We start from the raw sequence: 15976 nt of genomic DNA, 5'->3' as shown, positions 1-15976 counted from the left end.
TTTGTTCTCCAGTCAGGCATTCCTCGTTGTAGAGGTTGGGAAAGCCAGTGGCGGGTCCTGCTCATGTTGATGATGGAGTGTGAACAGAGGAGGCTGATTGGAGCTCATTTCGATCGGAAAACAAAAGATTTAGCTTGTATAAGCCAATTTGGGTGTCACCAATGAAGAAACACTAGTTCTACCTAGATGGGTCAAGCTAATATCTCAACCAGGGGTTATGGTTAGATCTGAACTCCTCCACGAATAGATACCGATCAAGCCTGCAAAACAAAACACTAGGAGCTTGTTAGGACAAGAGAAATAGGGGATCTTCTCGTAAGCAACCTCCGATGTGGCATTTATAGCCGGAAAGGTGGAGAAGGATTGACCGAGTTATCACTATCTGTAGAACATTTTATTCTTGTGGTGGAGCACGTACATGGTTTCTTATTGGTCCTGACAGCTGGCAGATAATGATGGCAGTCCCCTAGGGGGTACAACACAAGTGTCCACTGATTGGCTCTTCATGTTGTCCCGGTTTCTTAAGGAATCTTGGATTGTGATTGGCCTGAGTATTAGCCATTGTGTATTGTTTGCCTCCTCTGTAGGTGACAACTCATTTTGCTTGTTAGTAGTGACAATGAGCTTGTCATGAAGCTCCAAGGATGGTTGCGTGGTCGGCGCGGACTGCTTGCGGGTGAATAGAGTAGGTCTGCGGGCAACTATAGTTTACCCACAGGTGAATATAGTTTACCCGAGAATGATATCTGCACTTATAGGGTATTTTCTATGTCTTTGTGGATGGGTCTAAGAGTCTGTCTCTTCTAGGTCTATAGATTGAAATCCATTACCTCTAGATATTGCATAATGCAAATAAACTAAACCTTGAACAAGAAGTAAATATAATATATGAACACCATTTGCTTCTTTTATGAAGAACATTGTTCTCATAATTCTTTTTCGTAAAACAAAAACGCAATCAAATGTCAAAGATATTACAAATGAATCGTCAGTGTTCTCTCTTTATTACACTAACACTCTATCTTTATTACACTTACAATTACGAATCAAACACTATAAAAAATGGAAGCTAATGTAGCCATCAAGATTATGACTAATAATTAGCAATAAATCACACACCGCATATGACAAATACTAAGTAAACAAACAAACGAATTATACACATCCCTAACAAGCATACCATGTTTGTATTATGTAAACATGGTACGCTAGTTCACAGACGTCTTTGTATCATTTGTTTGTATACAAAGATCTCTAATCTAAAATCAATTGTCTCAGCAACTTAACCAGAGAGAGCTGCATAAAGAAGTATGTTCCAGGTATCTGGCAAACCCGGAAGACACCAATGGCTACAGTCTAGACCAATGTGGTTGCCACTATAGTACATTGGGTGAGCATCTTTTCGAAATTGAGAAAGCGTGGTGATGTCAAGTAAGTAGACCGGCTTCTTTACTCGGGCCAAGACTTTATTGATTACCACCAATGCCATTGGTGTGCCCGCGGGATACCTTAAACCGAAAAATGGTTGAGTTTCACCCTTGCATGAATTTGATACCTCATTCCAGACCCTACCCCTATGTGATTTTCAAACCAACGATTAATCTTCTATATAAATTTATGTTTCTTGAAAAGATAAGAAAAGAACATACTCATAATGAACTGGGGAAACGCCTTGGAAGAAGACTTTGGTTTTTGACGGGTCAACAAAACGACTGACCCATCTTGACCACGTCGTCATTCCTTTATAATATGCTACAAGTCTATTCATGTCTTTGTAACGTTTTCCTCCTTCTCCTATGTAATCCCACCTGTGTTCCAGTTATATATACGATAAGATGCGTAAAATAACAAATAAAAAGCGAGTATTGTATACTCTATAACACATAAATTCTTTATGGATCTTAATACGGTAAATTGATCTTACGGTTGGTCACGCCCTGTGTGAGTCCACCAATGCCACGAGTTAAAAACTAACACGTCCGCTCCCTTCCACATGTTTCCTTGGCGGATGGAGTCTAGTTTTAGTACCCGTTTTCGTTCACTACATCGACAATAGTTGTTGTACGGTATATCGATAATGTTAATCCGTAATCATGTTGATAAATAACAGATAAATTAAAGATTAATTAGTTGATGACTTGTTATTAGGTCTGAATTTAACTTGATGTATTTAAAAAACGATTTCGAGTAAATCGAATGTAGATGAAATGTTAATTTGGGGCTAGCTAAGTCCGTGATGAGGGTGAAGAAAAATGCCAAATAATGTATATATATTATTGCACTACATCTCCTCTCGTGAGGTTATCCCACTCCCACATGCAACTCACGTGATTTAGATTCATCGTGATATCATATAATTTCTTGCATTGTGAAATTATAAAAAACTTTACTGAAATAAATACAAGTTTGAAATTATGTTTACCAGAAAAAAAAAAGTATTAAGTATGTTTCATGAGAAAGTTCTATAACCTAAATTTAGTAAATTAAATTCCTAAAATATTTAAAACGTACGTATTTGTAAAAGTTCTATAAAATAATAAATTGGACACATTAAATAAGTTAAGATTTGATTAAATAACGAAATTCTTTTATAATAAAAGATTATACAAATTTGCATATAAAATAGTAACAAAATTGCTTCGAGAGAATATTGCACACCAAATAAGAGGATTAAGTGAGATTCACGTAAACTATAAGTTTAGAACGTCGTTTACATATTTAATTGTTGTCCAAGTGAAAGACGTTTTTAGTTAGTTTTTCACATATTAAGACAATTTTATTACAATTGTATTCAGTAACTTTAATACAAGATAAGATATCAAATATTAGTTATTTTTATAAGATAAATTAGAAATAAATAATCTCACTTTTTGTATATTAGCAGATAATATATTCACCTTTATAAAACACTTAACGCCGTTACGTTTTTAATCGACGTTTTAGGGTTTTTGATCGTAACAAGGATACGAGTCGACTAATGTAAAAGTTATCTTGAAACGGTGATCAAAACGACAAAACAATATTTCAGTTAAGGTGTTTTTGAATTTCCTATTAACAAAAATCAAATCATTTGAATCACTGTTTCGAGATGACTTTTACCTCGGTGCGCTCGTATCTTTTTCCGATCGAAAGCTAAAACATTGGTTTGAAACTCGGAAAAAAAACTTAACAACGTCAAATATTTTTTTATTGGAGGTCCATTGAGATGGTGATTGTTGAAAGGTTGAAGCATTAATAGTGATTTTTAAATGTAAGAATATTATAATCCATTATATGAAAAATAGGATTATGTATTTCCAATTTGCTCTTTGATATTGACCCAAGTAATTTTGGAAAGTGAGAGTTCTGGTCTTGTGCTCGTTAAAAGTATAATGTATTAATTTAAGTGTAAGGCCATGAGGTATACTATAACACATCTTAACTCCATATAAGCTCCACATCACTCATTTTTTCTCTTTCACTCCATGTCATCCAAAGGAAATGGTTTAACCCATTTAACTTCATCTCTCTCATATTAATACATAACTAAAATAGCAAATCAATTAGTAATTAATACATAGTAAATGCATATTGTTCCTTTTAACCCGTTAAAAGCATAACCCATGGCCTTTTTAACACACTTAACACAAGTAGGGAGTGGTTTAATCTATCTTTAAAGTGACATGTCATTTTAACCTTTGTAGGGGTTAGAATATACCCATGGCCTAATACTGATAGGGTCGGTGAAAAAAATATTTTCTGTTTAGCGACACTAACACAAATTATTCCCTAAATTACTAATAGTTGAACTATAAAGGCATTTATAATATGCTATTTAATTATCTAAAAATAGTATTTAAAAGGAAAAGAAAACATAAAGATGATTGGAAAATTAAGCAAAAAATCAAGGAGCAAATGATGAACAATCGCCATGATGTGCTTTTAACTTGAATAAAATAATACTACACGCTTAATTAGTGGTACCTTTATTGGGTATATTATAATTAACTAAAAAACATTATAATTCTTTTACATATTCAAATAAATAATATTTTTTATTATTACAGTTTTCTCTATTCTATACTCACAACCAATTAAACAACTATTAAAAAATAAATATGGGCAATTAAAGTTCCTCAAATTAATAAAAAAACTAGTTTTCTTTCTCCACCCTAAAATTTACATTAACAACCACTCAAAACCTCATCTTATAATTTACAAAAATTTCCTCACTTAATATTAGGCGATGGGTTAAGAATGCTCTTATCGGAAGACAATTCTAAATACCTCAAAAAGTATTAGTCAAATAACATATGCTTATAAATCTTATGAATTTTTTATTTCAGTTAATAAAAATAGAAAAATTAAATTTGAATGTTTTTTCATGCTTTATATTAACAAAAACTTTAGAAGTTTTGTGGCTCCAAAAGGACAAGAGGGCTAAAAGCTTAACCAAGCTTAACCAGCTGGCAAAATAAACTTTTTAACAATAAAGGCGCTGTATGCGTTGGAAAATAAAGTTTACCCGTTAATTTATATGTATCATTACAACCTAAATTAATACAAATTATCTTAAGTTAAATAAAGTTTACCCATTAATATATATTTATTATTAGAGCATAAATTAATACAAATTATATAAAATTCTAGATGTTAGGAGTATTAAATTTTCATCTAAAATTAAACAATTATGCATGCACGTATATTTTAAATTAAAAAAACAAATTAAGATATACATACATAAATATATATATATATATATACATATATATAAAAGGTTGAGTTATTCTAGGTCAACAAAAATAAGATTTGAGAAGCAATAATTAATTGACATGTGTCAAGTGGAGAACAAAGAAAAAAATAAATAAAAGTAATAGCACGTATTTTCTTTTTACACATGCAATTCACATGTTAATTTTCTCATCATTTTAAAACGTATATAACTTTTTCATATGATATTTAAAAAAAATAAAAAAGTCACCATAATAAAATCGTTTTTTTTGCTTACCATTGTGTCTTTTTTCATCATTGTGTCTTTCGGTTTGTTATTGTGTTTTTTCGTCATTGTGTCTTTCGGTTTGTTATCGTGTTTTTTTTAATATTATGTCTATCAACTCATCATTGTGTTTATTTTTAAATACTAATAACATCGTTGTGTAATAATAATATGTAAATATAATGAAAAGTACCAACAAATTATCTAATACATAAAACACAATGAAGAGTACATATTACACAATGATTAATACATATAACACAATGACCTGAAACGTAAGATACAATGAAAATACATATAACACAATGACTCAAACGTAAAACACAATGGAAACTACATATTACACAATCACTTAAACGATATAGACAATAAACATAATATTATTTTTCTCAAATTAAGTGAATGTCACATATCAATTCCGAACAAAAGACAATGAACGTATTACAAAATGACTAAAATAAAATGATAAGTAGAAAGACAAATGTTGAGCACAAAATACAATGACGAACAAAAAGACACAATGATGTAATTTTTGTTTTAAATTTTATCTTAATATGAGTATCAATTGAAAAACACAATTACCAAAATTTATAATACAATGCATAGAAAAGCCCAATTAAAAAAACATAATGAACAACCAAATAACATAATATAAAAAAATCCACTTATTTTTTTATTTTTATATTACAATATGAATCATATTAAAGATAAAAACGTTTATTATTATAGAGAAATTTTATAAAAAAATTGTGATATGAAAAAGTTATGGAGGTTTTAAAATTATAGGTGAATTGACATGTGTCATGTATGTAAAGAGAAAAAATCATCATAAGTGAGTTATTACCTTAATGTCTTTTTCATCAATTTTTATTTTTAAATTAATCTCCACTATCCAAATATAGTATCAATTAATTAGATTCCTTATCACCATTCTCATTTTCATTATACTTTGAATTTTAACTTTACCATATATATATCACCATTCTCATTTTCACTATACTTTGAATTTTAACTTTACCATATATATACATATAATTAAAATCATGTGAGAACTATTTTGAAATTGAAAACTTTAAGAACCATTTTAAATAAAAAAACATTATTCTTAACAAAAAATAAAAAAATTTATTAAACAAAAAATAACTCGAAATTAAAAAAAGTAAAAAAACAAAAAAAAAAATTTATTTTTCATCCCGGTTTTATTAAAAAAATAAAAAATAGAAAAAAATTATCGTTTAACAAAATTATGCACATATGTATAATACTTATTTTTTTTAATTTTATACATGTTTTTTTATACACAACAATTTAAGGTAAATGATAATGTACATATGTGTACATTACGTAACTAGAAATTAAATGAAATTATATGCATGTGTATAATACGAAGTTTTTTTTAAGAAACCGGAATGAAATATCAGAATTTTGTGTTTATTTACTTTTTAGTTTTTGTTTTTTTTCGTTTTATGATTTTTTTAAATATTTTTTTAGAGGTTTTTTTATGGCTAAAAATGGTTCTCAAAGTTCTCAATTTTAAAAGGGTTCTCTTAGGATCCTTACCCTATATATATATATATATATATATATATATATATATATATATATATATATATAGCTACAACACCATTACACCCTAAAACAAAAACCCATCATTTACAGACTTGGCGCCATATGTCACAAGTCACCTCATTTTATAGCCCATCTACTAAACACAGCCTAATGATTTTCTCTCTTCACATGCAAGACACATGTCAATCCTCCATCATTTTAAAACGTCTATAAATTTTTCATACGACAATTTTTATAAAAAAATATCTGTAATAACAAACGTTTTGTATCTTTAATACGATTATCATGTTGTTATATAAAATAAAAATAAAATTAGTGGATTTTTTTCATTTGTGAAATTGGTTGTTCGTGTTTTTTAATTGGGATTTTCTATGCATTGTGTTTTAGATTTTGGTTAGTGTGGTTTTCAATTATTACTCATATTAAAGATAAAAATTAAAACAAAGATTACGCAATTGTGTCTTTTTGTTCGTCATTGTGTTTGTGCTCATTATTTGTCTTTCTCTTTATCATTGTGTTGTAGTCATTTGTAATACGTTTATGGTATTTTGTTCGGGATTAACATGCACCATTCACTTAATTTGAAAAAAATTGTATTACGTTCATTGTATATTACGTTCAAGTCATTGTGTAATATGTGGTTTCCATCGTGTTTTACGTTTCAGGTAATTTTGTTATATATATTCACCATTGTGCCTTACCTTTCAGGTCATTGTGCTATATATTGATCACTGTGTTTACGTTTTAGGTTATTGTGTAATATGAAATTATCATTGTGTTTTAGGTATTAGATAATTTGTTATTATATTTACATATTATTATTACATATTATATTAAAAAAAACAAAATAATGAGCTGAAAGACATAATGACGAAAAAAAAACAATGATAAACAGAAAGACACAATGACGAGAAAAGACACAATGATAAGGAAAACGACACAATGACGTAATTTTTGTTTAAATTTGTATATAAAAAAATCATACTCATATTTAAGGTAAAAAAACGCTTGTTACTATGGTGAACTCTTTTATAAAAAAAATATGATATGAAAAACTTATAAACATTTTAAAATAATGAGGAATTAACGTGTGGCTTTTATGTGAAGAGAAAAAATATGCACTATTACTTTTATACCATATTTTATTTGATCTCTATTTGACACACGTCAATTAGTTATGACTTTAACACTTCTCATTTTTGTTGGTGTAAGAGCATTCTCATCCGACCCCCTCTTTTATGTATGGGGTGTTTTTATAATTTAGAGAGTGATTTAAGGTGTTGTAAGTAAAGAGTTTTTATATTTTAGGAAACGTGGTGATTTTTCTGTATAATTGAAAAGTTATTGTTCACCATATATAATTTTTTAATATATTTTGAAAGTGGTTGTGTGTGAATGAAAGAGAAATAATAATAATAATAATAATAATAATAATAATAATAATAATAAAGGTATAAAAAAATATTATGTAATTGAAAAGAAGAGGGAAAATGTAATATGTTTTAGTGTAATTTTAGATTTAAAGATAGATAATAGGATGCGAATTCTTTAAGAGCATTCCCAGCCCGTTCCCCATCTTCGTCTCTACAATTACACAAAAAAAAAACATTTCTCTTTCTTGTTCAATTAAATAATATTTTTTTATATCTTATCATTACAATATTTTCTCTCATTTACTCACAACCAATTCAACAAATATTAAAAAATAAATAAGGACAAATTTTATTTCTCCAAAATTAAGAAAAAGTAACAACATTTTCTCTTTTCAACCTAGAACAACCACTCACAACCTCACCCTATAATTTACAAAATACCTTAACATAAGGGGATAGGTTAGGAGTGCTTTAAGATCATTCACATCCCATCCCTTAAATTTATGTGAGGAGAGTATGTAAATTAGTGTGAGGTTTTAAGTGGTTGTGAGTGTAAATTATAGGGTGGAGAGAAAAATGTAGTGATTTTTTGTAAATTTGAGGAAACATTTAGGGAACATTGTTTGCCCCTATTTATTTTTTAATATTTGCTGGATTGATTGTGAATAGAGAAGAGAAAAAACTGTAATGATAAAGATATAAAAAATATTATTTAATTGAAAAGGAGAGAGAAATATAGTGTTTATTAGTGTAATTATAGGGATAAGTGATTAACTATGAAGTACTACAACTTATGCACATATTACAAGTAGCGTTGCAGAAGATCATGAATGCGGAAAGAGACATTCGCTTTTGGCCTTTGCAATTACGTAGACAAAGGCACATTAAAGTCACGCACCAATTTCCGGCTATGATTATTCAAAATAAATTATATATTTTTAAAAACACATTTGCTATCTTATGTTATAATTAAACCTAAAATATATTAAACAATTATTATTCAAATTATTTTTAATAAGTTTTACTTTGATATTATTATTATTAAACACATTATACTATATACAATGGCAAACCTATTTGTTATCGTAGGAGTTTAATGCTAACATATTTACTCACTATATACTTCATACAATTTTAGCTGATATACTTTTTGTTTCATTTTACAATGTTTGCATTTTATAATAGAAGTTTAATTTTGACATGTCTAATCCCTATAGATTTGGATTACGTTTTTTGTTTCTTTTAATCATGTTTGCATTTTATTTCCTTTAGTTTTGAATAAAAAAATTATAGTATAAAGCATAACGGAGACGTTAAGATCTCGGAATTTAACATTAATATATATGTATTATTTAACAAAACAATTTTTAGAATGGTGAATTCAATATTAAATTTACTTATTAAACTTCAGGTTGTTAATTATAATATCTACCTAATTAGATTTTGAAATGTTACGATATAACAATGTACGCAAATTTTACGTGATTTCTGAATATAATTTTGACATGTTTTTCAACCTACATTTTAAACCAAGCTTATACCAATCAAATGCCTGCAGCAAATCGAGATCGTCCCACTATTTATTTAAAGTAAAAGCAAAAGTGTAACGATAAGAAAGAGAAACATGGAAGTAGCTAGATTGATATAATTGGCCATAAGGTAAAAATAATAATTTAAAAATAAAAATAAATACAGATAAAAAAAGACAATAAAAACTAACCTGAAACATAAGATCAGTAAGAACACTTCCTGTCTTAACAAGTGTATACTTAGCATTAGGCACCCATGAATGAATCATGCAACTCAGTGAAATCCACATATTGTAACTCAGTGAGTCACCCACAAACATTATCCTCTTTCCCCTCCATTTATTCAACACCACTACCCCATTAAACCTGCAACCACCAATTCACTTGCACTTCAAAATTATCAAATCAACATTTTACATTGTAAATATTTTACATCGTAAGCAGGACAATGTACATGTTTTAAAATTGCCCTTAAACTGATTACAGTAATCAGGACAGTCTACATGTTTTAAAATTGTCCTGTACTCCTGTTTACAACAGTGTAAAAAGGAAAAAGGAAAAGGCCGAACCTGGGAAGATTGCAGCCGAAAGGCTGCCACCTGTACTTGAGATACGATCTATCCGGTCGCCAGTACTTGACGCAATCGAATTCGGGATCCATGAAAGGACAAGTGGAAGGGTTGTAAAGAGGGTAGGATGGATCATAAACCCATTTGCCTCTGAAAACATTGCAGGAGGCAGCCTTTGAAGAATTTAGGAAAGGAGTGGCATTTATTTGATTAAAAAACAAAAACAATGACAAGTATAATAATGAGGTAGCCAGATTTCCCATTTCTTGGTTTCTGATCCAAATTGGTTGTGTTGTACTAGGGGGTTTATGTATATATAATGGGAAAACAAGAGGAGAAAGAGAAGAGGAAGGAGATCAAGCCCATCATTTTTATTTGTAAAATATCATCATAACTAAAATACAAAAATATATTTTATAATTAGTATTTTTAAATAAATAAGTCAAACATATTGAGTAATAATCTCAAATGATTTCGATTCAAACGGGTTGTTATAACCTCTCAAATATATCATTTTCATTTTTGAGTTTCATATATATAATAATGTTATATATTCTTGCACTTTCTGTCTTATTAATTCTTCTTAATCATTTGATGTAATTATATGTATTTATATACAGTTAGTGACGGATCTAAGTATTTTTTCCAGGTGGTATACTACATTTATTTGTTTTAATTTCAAAGAGTCGGGCATAAGAAATTCTGGGTCTGTTTGAGGTAAGGGTCGATTCGATGATTCGGGCAAAGTTCATTACATAATAAAAACACGATAAAATAATATAAGAGACAACGTCATTAGATTTAAAAAAATATATAATATAAATGCAATAGTCTTTAAATTAAAAAACTAACTAACAAATTAACAAAATAAAACTAAAATTTAACAAATAACTTAACAATTAACAACATAAAAAACAATTAACATTTAATAAATGAATGTGAACTTACTTCAAAGTGGGAGGTTTCGATTCAAACGGGTTGTTATAACCTCTCAAATATATCATTTTCATTTTTGAGTTTCATATATATAATAACTAGTTTGATCCTCCCGTGTTACGGGAGTTTATTTAAAGTTTTGTTTTTAATCGTTTTGCTATTTTATGATGATTTATTTTATTTTTTAACGTAGTTTTGTTTTAATTTAATACACATATACTAGTTTTTTATTATATTTTTTAACGTTCGTGTTTTATCAGTTGAGATGTTTAGTTTTTAGATTTTTAACGAACAAACATAAACGAACACGAGTATGTTGATTTTTTTAAATGTACAAACATGAAAACAAATATTTGTCTAATGAAAAAAGGGGCGTTGATGTAGTTGACGATGGCGTACATATAATTACATCTCATTGGAAGTTAACCGACGATGGAGATGATAGACCAACAACGGAGAACATGTAAAATAAATGAGATGTAATTATATGTATTTACATACAGTTACTGACGGACCTAAGTATTTTTTCAGGTGGTGTACTACATTTACTTGCTTTAATTTCAAAGAGTCGGGCATAAGAAATTCCGGGTCGGTTTGAGGTACGGGTCGATTCGATGGTTCGGGCAAAGTTCATTACATAATAAAAACACGATAAAATAATATAAGAGACAACGTCATTAGATTTTAAAAAATACATAATATAAATGCAATAGTCTTTAAATTAAAAAACTAACAAATTAAAACTAAAATTTAACAAAGAACTTAACAATTAACAACATAAAAAACAATTAACATTTAATAAATGAATGTGGACTTACCTTCAAAGTGGGAGATTTCGAGCTTCGTGGAGAGTATATGGCAGGAGGTGAGTGGTCGGACGGAAAAGCAGCAGGCATCGGCAGTGGTCGGAAAACGGTGGTGGTATGGTAGCCGTGTGTATGAGTTTGAAGAGGAGAGAGAGTTAGAGAGGCATCGTAAGTGTGTAGTTTTTGTTCTATAAAACCCTAAATTGATATAAGGACATAAGGCTGAATTAGAAAAAAGAAAGAAAAAAGTCCAAAAAAGGGTCTTGAGCTGGAATCGAACACGTGACCTTAAGTTAATAAAACCAACTGCTTACCAGCTACACCAACACTTGGAATGTAAAAAAAGTGGTTCTTTCCTAATTTATAAGGTGACTCCTCTAATATTTTCTATATAAAAATACACTATTATTTCGAAACTCGGGTGGCTCCGAGGAACCACCCATTTCTTATATGGATCCGCCCATGCACATGTAACAACTCGAGTTTTTCGTATTTGAATTCGTATCCGTTTACCCGACTCGGGAATATATTTCGGATCTTTCAAATTATTAAAGTCTTATGTTTATTAGTATTTAACTTTGTTAGAATTATTTTGTATTCATATAACTTTCAAACTCATTAAACTATGCTTAAAACCTTTAAAATCGCATAAAACGGCTAAAAGTCGCATTTATGGAAGTAAGGGACTAGTTTTGCATATTTTCGACTAAATTAACAAAATTTAAGCTCCAAGATATCTAAATTAATGTTGTAAAACATACAATTCGTTTTCTTGTTGTCCAAACCGAATTTGGGTAGTTATTATACAAGATTTTCTCATTAATAGCTTATTTTGTTTCCTAATCGAGTGAATTTCTTCATAAATGCATTATAAAACTTAAAATATTTAATTAAAAAAACACACCTCTAAACCCTAAAAACTACTGAAGTCCAGCCATCCTCCCCCTATCCCTCGATATTTCCTTTCCCTATTGTCGGTTTCTTCAAGATTAATCAAGTTCTTCAAGCCTGGTAAACAAGTTTGTCAAAACTTGTTTTGAGCTGCTTAATCGATAAAAACCGAACTTGAAGTGGCTTGAGCCGTTTGGATCACAGTGTACTGTTCTTGATCCTAATGGTAAATTTGGTGCTAAGTCCATGGAGGGATTCTTTGTTGGTTATGCTAGTCCATTACGACGTGTATTCTTGCCTAGCATTAACCGGATTGTGCAAGTGCAACATGTTGATTTTCAACGTTATGCAACTCCAACTCAACGAAAGGGCGATTCGTGGATATTTGAATATGACGGCCTGTGGAGTTGTTTCTCATTTCCTGAAGAGGAAATCACTAACGAAATGGTCACACTATTATTTCAACAACATTTGGGTGAAGGTTTTAGTGAAGACATTACACCACAAGAAGTTCCAATTCTCACTGATAACCCGGCACCAGATATTGATGATCTTTTTGAAGATACACCGGCTACACCATCCTTTGATGATGATGGTGAAGATCAGGATGATGTGATTGAATCTTAGGTTCAAGCAAAACATGTTTCTGATGAAGTGATTGGAGAAGAGAATTTCAATAATCATCCAACTGACGTGCTGGTTCCTGATGAAATTATTCCTCGAACATTGTCATGTCACCCGAAAGAGAACATTATTGGTAAACTTAATACTTGAGTTCAAACTCAAAGTCAAATCGACCAGAGTCTTCGTAGTTACTATACACAAGTTGGTTTTTTTCAAAATCGGTTCTTGTTCAAATGTTTCATCTCACAAATCGATCGAAGACATATAAGCAAGCTTTGACAAAAGAAAGCTTGGTAAATGCGATGCAATAAGAGTTATTACAGTTTGAGAAACTTGGTGTGTGGAAACTTGTGGATATACCTGAAGACAAAAGGTGTATAAATACCAAGTGGGTTTTTAAGTTTAAAAGGGACGAAAATGGAATCATTTTCAAAAAAAAAAAATCTTGATTGGTGGTTCTTGGATTAAATCAAAAAGAAGGAATCGACTACAATGAAGTCTATGCTCCTGTGACAAAATTTTGCTTTCCTTAACGGAAAATTGGTTGAAGAAGTCTATGTGGGACAACCATCGGGGTTTGTCAATCCAATTCACAAAGACAAGGTGTACTTGCTCGACAAAGCTCTTTACGGATTACATTAAGCTCCAAAAGCTTTTTAAGAAACATTGTCTCGACACTTTTTAGACAATAGCTTTGTTCGTGGCACAGTCGATTGTACACTCTTCACAAAGAAAGTAGATGGTCATTTAATGATAGCCCAGGTCTACGTTGACGATATCATTTTTGGGTCGACAAACGATGTTCTATGCAAGGAATTTGAAGATTTCATGAAATCAAAGTTTGAGATGAGCGCAATGGGAGAATTGAAGTTTTTCTTGGGTTTATAATTCGAACTGATGTCTGATGGTATCTTTATTCAGTAGACAAAGTATGTCAAAGATATCCTTGAGAAGTTCAATATGGCTAACTCAACGCCGATCAGCACTCCTATCCCTCATAATCATGGAATTGGTCCTGATCCCACTGGGGAGAAGGTTGACTAGACGCTTTACCATTCTATGATTAGCTCTCACATGTATCTCACCGCATCCAGGCAATACATCATGTATCCTAATTGTTTGTGCGCCGTATATCAATCCAATCCAAAATTCTCTCACCTGACGTTGGTGAAGCGGGTACTTCGGTATCTAAAGGGATGTCTACAGTTCGGTCTTTGGTATCCAAGAGACTATATTTTTGAGTTGAGAGCTTATTCTGATTTTGATTATGGAATATGCAAGCTGAATGCTAAGTCTACCACCGCCGGTTGTCAATTTTTTGATAGCGGGTTGGTGACATGGCTGTGTAAGAAGCACACGATTATATCGCTTTCTACCTGTGAAGCTGGGTATGTGGCTGCATCTAGTTGTTATTCTTAGGTTTTATGGATAAAACAGCAGATGCACGATTACGGTTTGAAATTTTTACTACTCCCATATTTGTATATAGTACTACTACTGTTTTCATAACTAAGAACCAGGTAAGTCACTTTAAACTAAACATATTGATATACGGCATCACTTCATTCGTGATTGATACGAAAAGAAGTTGATCACCATAGACAAAATTCACACCGACGAACACAAAGCTGATTTTTTTACTAAAGCTTTCGATAAAAACATATTTTCGTATTTGTTGGGGCTTAATGGTATTAAGAATTTGGGAGGTGTGAAAGTGAGTGATCCCGAGGTTATGGATGCCGACCTTGAATATTCATCGAGGTCATATTTCTTTGTACATACTTTTTCCAAAATTTTAAAAATCTTAAAAATGGTTTGGGAAAATACAAAAAAAATTAAAAATACTAAAATCAAAAAATATTTGAAAAAGTATTAAATAAAAAAAATGGAAAAATCATGAAAAATACAAAAACAATAGAATATGCTCTAAATGGTTTGGGAAAATACATAAACATTTAAAAATCTAAAAATTCAAAAACATTTGAAAAGGTATAAAATCCAAAAAAAAAAACATTGTAAAAGCATGAAAAATACAAAAACAATAGAATATGCTCCTCAAAATGAGTTTTGAAGCATAAAAGGAAAATGATAGTACATTGATCATCTTGTTCCAAGTACCGGAAATAGTAAGCATAAAAGTCTATTGCTTAATGTTCGGTGCATTGGTAGGCTTTTAAACAAAGAAGTAAGGGAATAAGTGATATAAACTTAACTAGCCAAATTAAAATATGGGTTATAATTATAGCAAAAGTATTGGTGATGAAGGCAGAAATGTAATAGTCTGTCATACTCAAGCCTTATGTTTCAGTAGATCACCAAAAATAAAGTGTTAATAAAAGTGTTTTAAGCATTTAGTATATAATCTACAAACGGTTTATGGTTTTATGACCTTAAATCCTATATTGATGGAATGCTTTAGGTTTCTGAAACCATTGGGTCTTTATGCGGTTTATAATCAGGGTATTCATTTCAGTCAATATTTAAAAATGTGCTCAAAAGAGCGAACCCTAAAAGTCATTAAACTTGATCACTAAGTACTTTGTGTGCAGCCTACACTACTGACTTGATCAAACACGCTGTTAGTCATACATTATCCCCTTGCTCGCGTCTTATTACCATTAAGAAACGAACCACAAGGGACACAATGTCTGCAAGCCGACAGATGAAATCACGCATACTCCTACGGTATGCCTTGTTATGGAAA

The 15976-nt window shown here is 30.4% G+C and overlaps 1 pseudogene across 1 annotated transcript; it reads right to left on the bottom strand.

Moving 5' to 3' along the window:
- Positions 1 to 908: 908 nt before the first annotated feature.
- LOC143567416 (protein trichome birefringence-like 39) lies at positions 909 to 10427 on the bottom strand (annotated as a pseudogene). The gene is made up of 5 exons (XR_013141408.1): positions 10016 to 10427; positions 9638 to 9812; positions 1925 to 2093; positions 1650 to 1808; positions 909 to 1574 (listed from the first exon to the last, which is right to left on the bottom strand). The product of XR_013141408.1 is annotated as a protein trichome birefringence-like 39 (transcript).
- Between the last annotated feature and the right edge of the window lie 5549 nt (positions 10428 to 15976).

Source organism: Bidens hawaiensis, unplaced genomic scaffold (assembly GCF_021521415.1).
Source record: "Bidens hawaiensis isolate Kalapana, Puna unplaced genomic scaffold, B.hawaiensis_p1.1 tig00023398_1, whole genome shotgun sequence".
Classification (NCBI taxonomy): Eukaryota; Viridiplantae; Streptophyta; class Magnoliopsida; order Asterales; family Asteraceae; genus Bidens; species Bidens hawaiensis.
This window is presented reverse-complemented; position numbering and strand designations above follow the sequence as displayed.